The sequence below is a fragment of the Bos javanicus genome, chromosome X (assembly GCF_032452875.1).
Source record: "Bos javanicus breed banteng chromosome X, ARS-OSU_banteng_1.0, whole genome shotgun sequence".
NCBI lineage: Eukaryota > Metazoa > Chordata > Mammalia > Artiodactyla > Bovidae > Bos > Bos javanicus.
This window is the reverse complement of record NC_083897.1, coordinates 41,249,099-41,266,682: the sequence shown is the minus strand read 5'-3', so window position 1 is coordinate 41,266,682 and position 17,584 is coordinate 41,249,099. Positions and strand designations below refer to the sequence as shown.

Genomic DNA, 17,584 nt, shown 5'->3' with positions numbered 1-17,584 from the left:
GAAAGCCATATTTTTTTTTGTATCTATGGTCTACTTTGTTTAAATTGGAAAAGCGTTTGGAAATGTAAAAAGAAAATGAAAACTAAGAAGCCAAATGGCACTAACCCATAATTAAGAAATGCTAAATTATCTATATAACCCAATACTTACTTCATAGTGACAAGAACAAAATATCAAAATTTCAAATCTTACCAATAAAACAAATAGATAAAAAGAGAAAGTTTAAAAATCCATGTAAGTACTTTCTTTGCGAATGTGTATGATAAAGACATTTCTCATTATTAAATTAACCAGTTAGATTTAATTAGAGAAGTAGCTGTATCTATACCTCAGTTAATACTGCAAATACCAGTTAACACAAAACTTTCTGATATAACAGTTATTTTGCTGAAAAAAATTAGAAGTATTTTTTAAATTTATTACCATGTATAAGAGTACTGGTTTTGTGGTCCACTTGGTAACACATCATTTGCATACATATCTTCTATTATTGAACTACTTTCCTTAAGGATAAATACAGGCATTACCTATCCTTGTAGTAAGGCCTTATGAAAAATGTGTACTCAGTAACTATCTAATGGCTGAATGAATGAGAATGATCATTCATCCTTATTCTTGAAAGCCATGGTTTTAGTTTTAACCCTCTGGCTACTACTGCCTCTTTTTCTTTTCCTGTTAAGCTTTTAGTTTTTTCAGCACTAGCACACTCTCCTTGTGTCTCAAGCTCTTTTTCACTAGACTCAAGTACCTTATTGCTTTAGCTATGAAAACTATACTTCTTTCAGTGTGAAAAATGTAATTTCAAAACAGCAGGTTATGTGGGTAAATGAACTTTACTCTCCATACAGTGCATATTTACCTTACAATAAGTGCAGTGTTCACTGCTCAGGGAATAAGAGAGTTCAGGTGATTTGATTGAAGTACATCACAGAGTGGTTTTACTAAGTGTTATGAAGAGTATTATAAGGACAGGATGGTCAAAGACTTATTTTCCAGGGTAGAAAGGACCAACTAGTCCAGAATTTGTCTAAGTAACTGAGGCTTTTTCTCTTATTGGATTGACAGAGATAGATACAAGGCAAGACACATGTTCTTATCTAAACATGGGGCCAGAAAATGGAGAGGGTTGGCCTATCACATACTTCCAATGTATGTTAACATGACAAGTCTCTGTCAACGGGTCAAACATCTCCCATGCCCATACATGATTATCAACTTGGGGTTTCATTCTTTTTTTTTGTTTGTTTGTTTGTGGATGTTTTTTTCTTTTTTCTTTTTTTTAATTGGAGGCTAATCACTTTACAACATCGTATTGGTTTTGCCATACATCAACATGAATCCACCACGAGTGTACACATGATTCCCATTCTGAACTACCTTCCTCCCCATACCATCTCTCTGTGTCATCCCAGTGCACCAGCCCAGAGCAGCCTATATCATGCATTGAACCTGGACTGGCGATTCATTTCACATACGATATTATACAGGTTTCAATGCCATTCTTCCAAATCATCCAACCCTCACCCTCTCCCACAGAATCCAAAAGACTGTTCTATACATCAGTGTCTATTTTGCTGTCTCGCACACAGGGTTATCTTTATCATCGTTCTAAAATCCATATATATGTGTTAGTATACTGTATTGGTGTTTTTCTTTCTGGCTTACTTCACTCTGTATAATAGGCTCCAGTTTCATCCACCTCATTAGAACTGATTCAAATGTATTCTTTTTAATGGCTGAGTAATACTCCATTGTGTATATGTACCACTGCTTTCTTATCCATTCATCTGCTGATGGACATCTAGGTTGCTTCCATGTCCTGGCTATTATAAACAGTGCTGTGATGAACATTGGGGTACACGTGTCCCTTTCAGTTCTCGTTTCCTCAGTGTGTATGCCCAGCAGTGGGATTGCTGGGTCGTATGGCAGTTCTATTTCCAGTTTTTTAAGGAGTCTCCAAACTGTTCTCCATAGTGGCTGTACTAGTTTGCATTCCCACCAACAGTGTAAGAGGGTTCCCTTTTCTCCACACCCTCTCCAGCATTTATTGCTTGTAGACTTTTGGATAGCAGCCATTCTGACTGGCATGAAATGGTAACTCATTGTGGTTTTGATTTGCATTTCTCTGACAATGACTGATGTTGAGCATCTTTTCATGTGTTTGTTAGCCATCTGTGTGTCTTCTTTGGAGAAATGTCTGTTTAGTTCTTTGGCCCATTTTTTGATTGGGTGGTTTATTTTTTTGGAATTGAGCTTCAGGAGTTGCTTGTATATTTTTGAGATTAATTCTTTGTCAGTTGCTTCATTTGCTATTATTTTCTCCCATTCTGAAGGAAGGCTGTCTTTTCACCTTGCATATAGTTTCCTTTGTTGTCCAGAAGCTTTTCAGTTTAATTAGGTCCCATTTGTTTATTTTGCTTTTATTTCCAATATTTTGGGAGGTGGGTCATAGAGGATCCTGCTGTGATTTATGTCAGAGAGTGTTTGCCTATGTTCTCCTTTAGGAGTTTTATAGTTTCTGGTCTTACATTTAGATCTTTAAACCATTTTGAGTTTATTTTTGTGTATGGTGTTAGAAAGTGGTCCAGTTTCATTCTTTTGCAAGTGGTTGACCAGTTTTCCCAGCATCACTTGTTAAAGAGATTGTCTTTTCTCCATTGTATATTCTTGCCTCCTTTGTCAAAGATAAGATGTCCATAGGTCCATGGATTTATCTCTGGGCTTTCTATTTTGCTCCATTGATCTATATTTCTGTCTTTGTGCCAGTACCATACTGTCTAGACGACTGTGGCTTTATAGTAGGGCCTGAAGTCAGGCAAGTTGATTCCTCCAGTTCCATTCTTCTTTCTCAAGATTGCTTTGGCTATTCGAAGTTTTTTTGTATTTCCATACAAATTGTGAAATTATTTGTTCTAGCTCTGTGAAAAATACCGTTGGCAGCTTGATAGGGATTGCATTGAATCTATAACTGCATTGGATAGTATACTCATTTTCACTATATTGATTCTTCCAATCCATGAACACGGTATATTTCTCCATCTATTATTGTCCTCTTTAATTTCTTTCACCAGTGTTTTATAGTTTTCTATATATGTAGGTCTTCTCTTTCTTTAGGTAGATATATACCTAAGTATTTTATTATTTTCGTTGCAATGGTGAATGGAAATTTTCCCTTAATTTCTCTTTCTATTTTCTCATTATTAGTATATAGGAATGCAAGGGATTTCTGTGTGTTGATTTTATATCCTGCAACTTTATTCATTTCTTAGCTCTAGTAATTTTCTGGTGGAGTCTTTAGGGTTTTCTTTGTAGAGGATCATGTCATCTGCAGTGAGAGTTTTACTACTTCTTTTCCAATTTGGATTCCTTTTATTTCTTTCTCTGCTCTGATTGCTGTGGCCAGACTTCCAAAACTATGTTGAATAGTAGTGGTGAGAGTGGGCACCCTTGTCTTGTTCCTGACTTTAGGGGAAATGCTTGCAATTTTTCACCATTGAGGATAATGCTAGTTGCGGGTTTGTCATATATAGCTTTTAGTATGTTGAGGTATGTTCCTTCTATTCCTGTTTTCTGGAGGTTTTTTTTTTTTTTTATCATAAATGGATGTTGAATTTTGTCAACGGCTTTCTCAGCATCTATTGAGATAATCATATGGTTTTTATTTTTCAATTTGTTAATGTGATGAATTACATTGATTGATTTGTGAATATTGAAGAATCCTTGCATCCCTGGGATAAAGCCCCCTTGGTCATGATGTATGATCTTTTTAATGTGTTGTTGGATTCTGATTGCTAGAATTTTCTTAATGATTTTTGCATCTACGTTCATCAGTGATATTGGCCTGTAGTTTATTTATTTATTTGTGGTGTCTTTGTCAGGTTTTGGTATTAGGGTGATGGTGGCTTCATAGAATGAATTTGGAAGTTTACCTTCCTCTGCGATTTTCTGGAAGAGTTTGAGTAGGATAGGTGTTATCTCTTCTCTCAATTTTTGGCAGAATTCAGCTGTGAAGCCTTCTCATCTTGGGCTTTTGTTTGATGGACGGTTTCTGATTACAGTTTCAATTTCTGTGCTTGTTATGGGTCTGTTAAGATTTTCTTTTCTTCCTGGTTGAGTTTTGGAAAGTTCTATTTTTCTAAGACTTTGTCCATTTCTTCCAAGATATCCATTTTATTGGCATATAATTTCTCATAGTAGTCTCTTATGATCCTTTGTATTTCTGTGTTGTCTGTTGTGATCTTTATATTTTCACTTATAATTTTACTGATTTGATTTTTTCCCCTTTGTTTCTTGATGAATCTGGCTAATGGTTTGTCAATTTTATTTATCCTCTCAAAGAACCAGCTTTCAGCTTTTCAACTTGGGTTTTCTAATACTAAAATGTATAAGCCAGACCAATCTGAAGAAGAAAGAGAATGTTGACAACTCTATTAACAGGTTTCGGTTTTCATATGAGAGGGGATATGGAATTTTTCTCCAGGAAAAGCAAAATGCACCATGAAATTTAAAATTTCACACACAAGCCCAAAGACAATTGTGGTAGGATTATAGTTAAGGCAGATTTGGCATATAGCTGGGAGGGATTGGGGGCAGGAGGAAAAGGGGATAACAGAGGATGAGACGGGTGGATGGCATCACTATCTCGTTGGACATGAGTTTGAGTGAACTCTGGGAGTTGGTGATGGACAGGGAGGCCTGGCGTGCTGCAGTTCATGGGGTTGCAAAGAGTTGGACATGACTGAGCGACTGAACTGAACTGAACTGATGGTAATATTTGAGTTAGATTGATTTTAGATAGGATTGTTCCCCCAAAATAAATCAGAGTAACAAATACATTTTGACTTTAGCAAATGAAAGAAAAGGGAGGGTGTATTTTATGAATGATAATGATTATCTTCCCAGGGCCATGTCATATTGAGAAGCTCCTTTTGTTAAATACCCAAACGCAGAATGTGGTTCTCTGGTATATGGACTACATTAAGATGAACTTCAAAAATACAATATTAAAAACCATACAAATATGAAGGGAAAGTTCGTTCACTAGAAATGTGGCAATGTTTTACTCTTGCAAGCTTTTCCTGTTATTAATCCCTTAGCCTTATCTTTATATCCAATCTTCCAATTTATTACCCTATTCTATTATTGGCTCTACATTCCCAAGGTGTGTGTTTTGAAGAAAATAGCTACTGACTTTAAGATTGTTAGTAATTGTTTTTTATTTTACTTGGTATAGCTGGAAAACTCTCAGTAATTATAAATGAGCTAACAAAACATTACTTCTCTACTCATGGTGACGTTCATTTCCTTTACACAAAAAGGTAAAATAATTAATGAAATTTTGTTAACAATCACCAACTACTATGGAAATGTTTTATAGTAATTTTGGCATTCCAGCATTCTGATATAAGGCTGCTTAGCAACAATATGAAAGAAAACTAGCCAAAACAAAACCGCAGTCTCCAAGGATGCTTCCTGCATGCAACTTAGAAAGATTATTTTCTGTCATAATAAGAACCAAAGAAAAAACATACCAATTCAAGAACTATCTGGTTCATTTTCATCTATTTCTAGGAAGTAGGTGGTGTATTTGCTTTCAGTGCGTGTGCAAGAAGTGCATTCCTTAAAGACGTGTATGTGTTTATGTGTATGCATATTTGTGTAATACACTATCAATTTTGGGAAGGGATATGTAGTTTCTGAGTTTTCAGGGTAGCTCTACCACATTATAATTTGGATGTTAGCTACACTTGATATCCCATGGCTTTCTCCATCTGTCCTGTTTTCACATTTTGATAACTTTGATTTTCAGTATTGAGGGGAAAGTGATAAAATGAGTTCTATCTGTGATAACCATTTCATCTCAATATTTTGGTGACAGTTTTTATGAATATACAAGCACATTTTAACTAGAGTTCTCAATATCTGTTTGCTACAATTCACTATGGAAAAAGTTTTTCTATTGAGGACAAGAATACATTTTTCTTACTGCATTTATAAGAGATGTCACATTGAGATGCTCCTTGTGCTAAAATACCTAAAAGCAGTATGTGGTTCTCTGGTATCTGGATGCTGTTAGGACCAATGGGTTAAAATTTCCCACTTATAATTTTAAGTGCAACTCATGGATGGAAAATGTAACAAGAATCAATTTAACTGAGTTAAATACTTTAAAATCTTTCTAAGAATAATGAATAAAAATGATATAATATCATTTTTTTGGAAATAGTTTCTGGAAGCTACTGTTTGAAAGGTTATATGATCTAGTCATTTATTGAGACTTTGCATTTTATAAGGATTATACTAGTTTAATGTTAAGAAATAAGAAAGATATTGAAGAAAGCGTACCATCCAGGCTTCTTTCATTTTTAATAAAATCACAGGTAACATTCTTTCATTTTATCATATTCTTTCTGCTCCTAAAGGTATGTTTTCTAACATTATCTCCACAATTACACTTCTACTTCACTGACAATGGGTTAATTACTTTTGTTGTTCTCACAGAAGTATCTTAACCAAAGGAAGTGCTCAACATAATTCTGGTAAGTCATTCAGTTTAATGGAAGTACCAAAGTGCAACATACAGTCAAGGAACAAGAAGTAGTAGGTATGACAAAAATTTTGGGTGCATGGAGTAGTAGAAGATAAGGATGAGCAAGTATATCTGATTAAACATGTAAAATCTTTGAAAAATAGAGTAATTAAGGTTTTATCCGATACACAACATCTGCTTTATTGACTATGCCAAAGCCTTTGACTGCGTGGACCACAACAAACTCTGGAAAATTCTTCAGGAGGTAGGAATACCTGACAACCTGACCTGCCTTGAGATATCTATATGCAGGTCAGGAAGCAACAGTTAGAACTGGACATGGAACAACAGACTGGTTCTAAATAGGAAAAGGAGTATGTCAAGGCTGTATATTGTCACCCTTTTTATTTAACTTATATGCAGAGTACATCATGAGAAATGCTGGGATGGATGAAGCCCAAGCTGGAATTAAAATTGCTGGGAGAAATATCAATAACCTCAGATATGCAGATGACACCTTTATGGCAGAAAGTGAAGAAGAATTAAAGAGCCTTTTGATGAAAGTGAAAGAGGAGTGTGAAAAAGTTGGCTTAAACTCAACATTCAGAAATCTAAGATCATGGCATCTGCTCCCATCATTTCATGGCAAATAGATGGGGAAACTGTGGAAAAGGGGCAGAACTTATTTTTGGGGGGCTCCAAAACCACTGCACATGGTGACTTCAGCCATGAAATTAAAAGATGCTTGCTTTTTGGAAGAAAAGTTATGACCAACCTAGACAGCATATCAAAAAGCAGAGACATTACTTTGCCAACAAATGTCCGTCTAGTCAACGCTTTAGTTTTTCCAGTAGTCATGTATGAATGTGCGAGTTGGACTATAAAGAAAACTGAGTGCCTAAGAATTGATTCTTTTGAATGATGGTGTTGCAGAGGACCCTTGAGAGTCCCTTGGACTGCAAGGAGATCCAACCAGTCCATCCTAAAGGAAATCAGTCCTGAATATTCATTGGAAGGACTGATGCTGAAGGTGAAGCTCCAATACTTTGGCCACCTGATGCAAAGAACTGACTCATTAGAAAAGAACCTGATGCTGGGAAAGACTGAAGGCAGGAGCAGAAGGAGAGGACAGAGGATGAGATTGTTGGATGGCATCCCCAACTCAATGGACATTTGTTTGAGTAAACTCCAATTGTTGATGGTGTACAGGGAGGCCTGGTGTGCTGCGAGTCCATGGAGTCACAAAGGTTTGGACACGACTGAGTGACTGAACTGAACTGAAAAGGGACTTTTTTCACTTCACTTGATCAAATCCGTATTTTAGGAAAGTGTTTCGGGTACAGGATAAAAAATAACTTGGACCAATGAAAGTAGGAAGCAGGCCAAACTATTAGTAGTGGAATCAGTAATTCCTGATGAAAACCTGAATAAGTAAGTGGAAAGGCTTTTAAAATGTCCAAGGTATTTTAGAGGCAAGATCAACAATATGTGGTTGCTATTTGGGTGTGACTCTGAAAACTGTTGATGACTTTACGATTCTTCCTGAAATGGGTTAAGTAAATATGCTTGCTCACTTCCAATTTCAAGGAATTTGGAATGAACAACTAATGCATGTAAGATACTCTAGTAGTGATACACACAGACACACACACACCCTTCTAATTATTACAATAAAACATTTTAATTTTTTTCTTAAAAAAAAAAACTGTATATTCAGGGATTTTCTGCACCAGAAAAACTGAAAATTTTTTTAAACATATTTTCCATTAAACTTGCTGGGCAAGAGACTTTTTACACTAATAAAAAACAAGAGATAAACTTGACTGTTCTACATATCTACCCCTTAAAACCCCACCCCTCACCATAACCACTATCATTCTCTACATTTCTTTGCTATAGTAGAAGCTTGAGAAATATTTAACCTCATTTGAGCTCGTTGTAAACTCCATTATGTGTAGCATGTTCTAAGAAAAACAGTAGTTAGTAAATGGTATCATATTAACAATGTTCAAAGAATTTGAGTACAATAAAATGCACAAAACTAAAACTTCAGTTGAATATGAGTCACTTCAATCTACTTCATTGCTTTGAATCAGTTATCTCACAATATTAGTGACCAGGGATGCCAATATATAAAGTTCTAGTTAACACAACACAGATAATGAGTTATAACATCAAACTGCAAGATATTAATGTATTAAAAATTATTTTAGGATCCCTGATGATGTTAATGAAATTGGTAGACCCTACTGACAACAAGCACTTCAAAAAATATCAAAAGATATGTTATTGCAGTGCAGAAACAATTTTATTTATAGGTATTTCACTTATACAGATTTACACATACTTTATGCACTGAAAAATACATCAAACAACCAGTGTTAGTAATTACATGTATTCCAGTTTAAAGATGCTCTATAATAGTCATTCCAACATATTTACACAAAAACCTGTTTATTCCTTTTTAAAAACTACAGCTACAAATAACAAAGCCAAAACAAAATTTTAAGAATGACTGTTTATGATGGCTCTTGTACTTTTAATCTTCACAATTTTAATGTTACTTTACACAACTTGTCTACAATGGTAGTTCTTAATACTGCTGCTGCTGCTGCTAAGTCACTTCAGTCGTGTCTGACTCTGCAACCCCATAGATTGCAGCCCATCAGGCTCCCCCATCCCTGGGATTCTCCAGGCAAGAACACTGGAGTGGGTTGCCATTTCCTTCTCCAATGCATGGACGTGAAAAGTGAAAGTGAAGTCGCTCAGTTGTGTCCAACCCTCAGTGACCCCATGGACTGCAGCCTTCCAGGCTCCTCCATCCATGGGATTTTCCAGGCAAGAGTACTGGAGTGGGGTGCCATTGCCTTCTCTGGTTCTTAATACTAACTCCATTCAAAAGCAGAAATGATAATTACACACATCACCCAGTCTAAAAACTGAACCTATTCTCACAAATATTTCCAAAATTTATGTCAATTAATAGTCTGCACTGAGCTGTTTATAAAGTATATGTGTGTATACACATTAATAAATAATTATGTATGCATGTATATGATTATGGCAAATCCATATCTTAGCCTATATAAACCCATAAAGTGGCAGATTCATGAAACTGAAAATATGACATTGTATAGAGCACTAAGAGTCATTTATGTCTTTTTTTTTTGTCTCAGAGATATTAAAAGTAAATAAGGTGTTAATTCAAATAAAGATGATTATTTTAATTAATTGTTTGGTAAATATTTTAGTTATGCCAACCGAGTAAAAGTTGACCATTACTGAAGGCAAATTTATCTTAGCTTTTTTGTGTGTGCAAAAGAAGTAGAATCTGCACAGGTACTTAGGAAAAAGTTTAATTTTTCATGTATAATTTAATGTTACTGGATCTGTGAGCCTTCAGAAAACAAGGAAAATTTATGAAGAGATGCACCGCAGTTACATTAGAGGCAAAGCAATTTGGAAGTAAAAAAAATAAATAAATAAATAACAAAACACATAAGCATGTATTCAAAATGCACTGGATATGACAGGAGTTTTATTAAATAAAAGGTGCTGTGTAGGATGATATAAGGGATAAAGGATAATTAAAGTTTGGAAGTGAGGCATGAGTTTAAAAGAGGAGAGAATAACATTGTCAATGTAGATGCATTATCTTTGAACAAGTTGTCTTTATGCTTATATTACGTTTTTTTCTGCTAAAAATTTGACAAACACATAAACGCAAACATGTGTGTACTTATTATACATACCGTAATCCATTTTATTCCCACTGTATAAGAATTACATAAACATCAAATTAAAATGAACTTTCTTCTAGACTCACAATTAGGTCTCTCAATTTTAAGAGTTCGATATGACTGTCTTTCAAGTTCCACATCTAAAAAGACTTCATTGTATGTACCTCATCATTTCTACAATTTGCGTGCATTTTGAAATAAATGTGTGTATAGTCTTGGAACCAACTAAAATGTATGTATGTAAAACAGAGTTGTAGCACCGTGTAGAATTTTGTTGTTAAATGTTATCAATTGCTCTAGATTCAGATAATGATAACTTCATATAGCATGCCACTTTTTGTCCTATTTAAAATGTTAAATGTTATCAATTGCTCTAGATAAATGTTAAATGAAATAAAATAAATAAAATGTTAAATGTTATCAATTTGTTGTTAAATGTTATCAATTGCTCTAGATTCAGATAATGATAACTTCATATATCATGTCCCTTTTTGTCCTATTTAAAATGAAAAAATAATATTTTGTAGCACTAAAGTCTGGATCTTTATAGAGTCAAACAGTTTTATCAGATAGACAAAATATACCCATGTTCAATGAAAAACTGCATTTTGGCTCCAGATATTTTGGCAACACATAGATAAAGCTATGATACCTATCTGGAAGAAAAATCAGCACCTTCTCTTGAATAACTATATTTATGTGAAAAAAAAAGGTAATTATTCAATCTGAACATCATAAATAATGTATATAATTATCTACAAGAAAGGCACCCAATACATAGTTCCAAATGAGTGATCAAATAAAATTAATAATAAGATAAATTAAAAAATAATAATAAGATAGTCTCTCATTTAAGAGTTCATAAATTAGTTTTCCAGAGTCCATGCAATTTCATTTTTGTGTGTTTTTTCTCAGCTTGAATATGAGACTTGTGTGTATGTGTGAGGTTGTGTTGAATTACTTCAAGGCTGTGATACTGAACAACTATTTGAGCTCTATATTTGTATTACTAGAAACTTTTTTGTTTAAGGTGATAGCATTTATGAGCAATTCTGTTTAGTTTTAAAGTATTATTGTAATAAAGATCTGCATTTTGAAACTGAGGTTAGAACTGATATGTAATGAGACAAATAAATATATTTTAATGCTTATTATTGGATTTCTGAAAAAGTTTTTCACCAGTATTGTATATTCGTTTACTTCTAACAACAACCAAATAGAGTAAAAGTGGTATTATTCAAAATTTCTCTAAGTATCTAATGAAACCATTATTTTGCTATCTAATGTGTTTTATCAAGTATTAAGACAAAACAATGAAAATGCTTCAAAAGTGTATTTCAAAGAGAACAACATTTCATGAAATAAATCAATGAATAATTAATAAATATAAGGCTTCAAGACAAGGGATAAAAGTGCAAATATTTCTAGAATATCCATTGAGATACTTCATTTTCATTATTATGTCAATTTGACTATCTGAAACCAAATAGAATGTGACTTTTTTTTACTTCACAAAAACACTTACTCCTAATTGGGTAGTACAGTGTATGTGTAGATAATTAAATATAATTAATCACTTATAAAGGGACAGTTAATTTTAACTAAGAATATCTAGAATATGAAAAAGGCAAGAGTTGGTTATGAGACTTTTTGGAAATAATTATATAACTTGGTTGTTCATTCTAAGGGAACTTATGGAAGGTAATTAGATGGCATTCTTTTTATCGAAAAAGCTTTTTCATTGACTTGATATTCTCACTGAGGGGAGATTAGTCTCACAGTTGAGATATAAAGCATGCCTCTTTATTATACCTTCAACTAGTCAGACTCTGCTATTTAATAAATGTCTAATCATGCATCAATAAACAATATGCATAATAATTGAGTCAATCACCACTATTTATAAAAAATCCTGCATGTATAGTTTATCATAAAAAAAGAACATGTTTCAGTGCCATTCTCCCAAATCATCCCACCCTCTCACCCAGAAGGATGGTATGGGGAGGGAGGAGGGAGGAGGGTTCAGGATGGGGAACACGTGTATACCTGTGACAGATTCATGTTGATATATGGCAAAACCAATACAATATTGTAAAGTTAAAAAATAAAATAAAATAATAACAGGATGTAAAAAAAGAAAAAAAAAGAATAGAATACTTCTTTAATTTTAAAGTGCACCACTTTTAAAGGTTAAACAGAATTACCAACTGAATTATAAAGAAAAACTTACTGGAATAGCTTGAAATAAAAACAAATAGTTTAAAAATTCTTCATGTAAGATCTATCTAAGATTTACTAAATTTTTCTACAACAAATAAGTATTATACGTCCAATAAAAATAAAGGCATATGACTATGCTACAATTTTAAAAAGTCTGCTCCTAATTCAAATACCATATAAGGCCACAGGTGTTATAATATGAACATCCATAATGCATGAAAAAAACACATTGCACAGTAGTTCTTTTGAAAAATAATTATATACAACACATACAGCTTCATAATATGATGAGAACTTTGGGTATGCTAGAAATCTAAATATTTAAAGTACACAAAACTAAGGAAAATCTAAGAAACATGTCTATTACACAAAAGCACCTACAGGAAACATTTACAGAGTATTGCCCAAGTTCATATAAGATTACTAAAATCTGCTTGTCCTATAGCACTTCAGTTGTGATGAGGTTTCATATCACACCTAACTAGAAGCACAATTACAAAATCTAATTAATTGTGACTAATGCAGGTGACAAAATTGTAAAATGAGGCAGTATTAATTTGTGTTAAAATTAGATTAGCAAATATTGTACAAAATAATGATTGACTGAATCCAAATTCAACTTAAAAAATTATTCTAAACTGTAAATTTCCTCATTGATAACGTCAACAGGATGTTCAGCCGAGAAAACAAAATTATACATAAAAGATTAACTAATAGAGTTTTGCAAAGAAAATGCACTGGTCATAGCAAACACCCTCTTCCAACAACACAAGAGAGGACTCTACACATGGACATCACCAGATGGTTAACACCGAAATCAGACTGATTATATTCTTTGCAGCCAAAGGTGGAGAAGCTCTATGCAGTCAACAAAAACAAGACGAGGAGCTCACTGTGGCTCATATCATGAACTCCTTATTGCCAAATTAAAACTTAAATTGAAGAAAGTAGGGAAAACCACTAGACCATTCAGGTATGACCTAAATCAAATCCTTATGATTATACGGTGGAAGTGAGAAATAGACTTAAGGGCCTAGATCTGATAGATAGAGTGCCTGATGAACTAGGAATGAGGTTCGTGACATTGTACACGAGACAGGGATCAAGACCATACCCATGGAAAAGAAATGCAAAAAAACAAAATGGCTGTCTGGGGAGGCCTTACAAATAGCTGTGAAAAGAAGAGAAGTGAAAAGCAAAGGAGAAAAGGAAAGATATAAACATCTGAATGCAGAGTTCCAAAGAATAGCGAGAAGAGATAAGGAAGCCTTCCTCAGTGATCAATGCGAAGAAATAGACTAAAACAACAGAATGGGAAAGACTAGAGATCTCTCCAAGAAAATTAGAGATACCAAAGGAACATTTCATGCAAAGATGGGCTCGATAAAGGACAGAAATGGTATGGACCTAACAGAAGCAGAAGATATTAAGAAGCTGTGGCAAGAACACACAGAGGAACTCTACAAAAAAGATCTTCACGACCCAGATAATCATGATGATGTGATCACTGACCTAGAGCCAGACATCCTGGAATGTGAAGTCAAGTGGGCCTTAGAAAGCATCACTAAGAACAAAGCTAGTGGAAGTGATGGCATTCCAGTTGAGCTATTTCAAATCCTGAAAGATGATGCTGTGAAAGTGCTGCACTCAATATGCCAGGAAATTTGGAAAACTCAGCAGTGGCCACAGGACTGGAAAAGGTCAGTTTTCATTCCAATCCCAAAGAAAGGCAATGCCAAAGAATGCTCAAACTACTGCACAATTGCACTCATCTCACACACTAGTAAAGTAATGCTCAAAATTCTCCAAGCCAGGCTTCAGCAATATGTGAACTATGAACTTCCAGATGCTCAAGCTGGTTTTAGAAAAGGCAGAGGAACCAGAGATCAAATTGCCAAGATCTGCTGGATCTTGGAAAAAGCAAGAAAGTTCCAGAAAAACATCTATTTCTGTTTTATTGACTATGCCAAAGCCTTTGTGTGGATCACAATAAACTGGAAAATCCTGAAAAAGATGGGAATACCAGACCACCTGACCTGCCTCTTGAGAAACCTGTATGCAGGTCAGGAAGCAACAGTTAGAACTGGACATTGAACAGCAGACTGGTTCTTAATATGAAAAGGAGTACGTCAAGGCTGTATATTGTCACCCTGCTTATTTAACTTATATGCAGAGTACATCATGACAAACGCTTGGCTGGAAGAAGCACAAGCTGGAATCAAGATTGCTGGGAGAAATATCAATAACCTCAGATATGCAGATGATACCACCCTATGGCAGAAAGTGAAGAGGAACTAAAAAGCCTCTTGATGAAAGTGAAAGTGGAGAGTGAAAAAGTTGGCTTAAAGCTCAATATTCAGAAAATGAAGATCGTGGCATTTGGTCCCCTCACTTTATGGGAAATAGATGGGAAAACAGTGGCAACAGTGTCAGACTTTATTTTGTTGGGCTCCAAAATCACTGCAGATGGTGACTGCAGCCATGAAATTAAAAGAGGCTTACTCCTTGGAAGGAAAGTTATGACCCACCTAGATAGCATATTGAAAAGCAGAGACATTACTTTGCCAACAAAGGTCCATCTAGTCAAGGCTATGGTTTTTCCTTTGGTCATGTATGGATGTTGGAGTTGAACTGTGAAGAAAGTTGAGTGCCAAAGAATTGATGCTTTCTGGGATTTCTTTAGAAGGAATAATGCTGAAGCTGAAACTCCAGTACTTTGGCCACCTCATGCAAAGAGTTGACCCATTGGGAAAGACTCTGATGATGGGTGGGATTGAGGGTAGGAGGAGAAGGGGATGATAGAGGATAAGATGGCTGGATGGCATCACTGACTCGATGGACGTGAGTCTGAGTGAACTCTGGGAGTTGGTGATGGACAGGGAGGCCTCACGTGCTGTGATTCATGGTATCACAAAGATTCGGACACGACTGAGTGACTGAACTGAATTGAATGGATAGAATGAAAATTGTTTTATAAGATTTTCAATTTAAGTTATCGAAAATAAAAGTAACTTATAAATATATTATGGCAAAACTATTCTACTTGTAAAAATAATCTTTTATATTTAATGAAAAATAAGGAATTGCATTTAGCAATATTATTTTTCAGTTTATGTTCTGTGGATTTTAATCAAAAGAAAGTAATAGTCCTTTGAGTGCTTCCAGGTGTGAAGTTATACAGCATATTCTAGTTAATCAATTAGATAGTCCATAAAAGTTTATTTGATGACTAGTCTTAAGATTTGGTTTCCTTCAGTTTTCTCTATTCACTGGCTAGAATATGAACCAAAAAGACCATCAAGGACACTTCACTGAGAATATTCTAGGAGTCCATTAATGGCAACACAATAGATGCGAAAATATCTGAGATCTTGTAAGGCAAACATGTAAGAACACCAATGATTAAATTAAAAGTGTCAGCAAAGCAACTGACAAAGAAGGAATCAACTAGAAAAGTACATATTTTTGTTCTCTCTGGCCATTGTGAAAAATAGATTCAGTGATGTCCATACTATTCTCAAAGGGTAATATTATTTCTTCAAGCATAAGCAAAGGACAGACCAAGGGTAGTCAATAATCAAAAGCAGGATCCATTTTCATCAATGGCCGAATTTTAAATACTGTTAAATCTCGATCATCATTAGTTTATATGGGTAAATATTTAGCCACAAAAGCAGGAAAGAAATCATTTCAGAAGTTCCTTTCTCACAGAAATAGTATTCTGTGAGATGGGATCACTAGCAGCTTTCAAAATAATTTCTATTTTCATCTTTTACAAAGATGACACCCAAACAAATATTGAGAAATTTTGTTAAGGGATTCTAAATAACTGTTTCATACTGTTCATGGGGTTCTCATGGCAAGAATACTGAAGTGGTTTGCCATTCCCTTCTCCAGTGGAACACATTCTGTCAGACCTCTCCACCCCATATGCTACTGAATATCAGTGGAGAAATAACTCCAGAAAGAATGAAGGGATGGAGTCAAAGTAAAAACAATACCCAGTTGTGGATATGACTGGTGATAGAAGCAAGGTCTGATGCTGTAAAGAGCAATATTGCATAGGAACCTGGAATGTCAGGTCCTTGAATCAAGGCAAATTGGAAGTGGTCAAACAAGAGATGGCAAGAGTGAATGTCGACATTCTAGGAATCAGCGAACTAAAATGGACTGGAATGGGTGAATTTAACTCAGATGACTATTATATCTACTACTGCGGGCAGGAATCCCTCAGAAGAAATGGAGTAGCCATCATGGTCAACAAAAGAGATTGAAATGCAGTACTTGGATGCAACCTCAAAAACGACAGAATGATCTCTGTTCGTTTCCAAGGCAAATCATTCAGTATCACAGTAATCCAAGCCTATGCCCCAACCAGTAATGCTGAAGAAGCTGAAATCGAATGGTTCTATGATGACCTACAAGACCTTTTAGAACTAACACCCCACAAAGATGTCCTTTTCATTATAGGGGACTGGAATGCAAAAGTAGGAAGTCAAGAAACACCTGGAGTAACAGGCAAATTTGGCCTTGGAATATGGAATGAAGCAGGGCAAAGACTAATAGAGGTTTGCCAAGAAAATGCACTGGTCATAGCAAGCACCCTCTTCCAAAAACACGAGAAGAACACATGGACATCATCAGATGGTCAACACCGAAATCAGATTGGTGATGGACAGGGAGGCCTGGCGTGCTGTGATTCATGGGGTCGCAAAGAGTGGGACATGACTGAACGACTGAACTGAACTGAAATAACTGTTTCAAGACATTTTCATCTTCATATATACAAAGGAGTAATTAGGAGTTTTCCTTATTACAGTCATAAAGGAAATGTTCACAGAAGTAGAAGAAAAATGAAGTGTTCTCTAGTTCACAGAATGTTTCTAATATTTAAAATGCTCTTTTATAATAATTATATGTACAAATGGTCATGAAGCCCCAGTAGTTGATCATGGGACATGTGAAGTATTAATTCATTTTCTTGGGTTTCATCACTTTACTTACAATTAAACTGAGGCTATGGATTTTCGAAACTCCTACTCTTAGTACACCATCTTGGTACCTGCAGGGCCTTGACTCTAAGGGTATAATGCTC

General features: G+C 34.9%; 1 protein-coding gene across 6 annotated transcripts in view; it reads right to left on the bottom strand.

Annotated features, from left to right (window-relative positions):
• Positions 1-17,584, bottom strand: part of LOC133242872 (protocadherin-11 X-linked) — an 818,944-nt gene that overhangs the window by 689,044 nt on the left and 112,316 nt on the right. For 2 of the 6 annotated variants that reach the window (XR_009734911.1, XR_009734910.1), the window contains one exon: positions 8,814-17,551. The exons of the other annotated variants lie outside the window; for them this stretch is intronic. The gene's annotated coding sequence lies outside the window, so the exon portion shown is untranslated. Of the gene's footprint in view, positions 1-8,813; positions 17,552-17,584 lie in introns of those variants that run through there. 6 annotated transcript variants of the gene reach the window in all.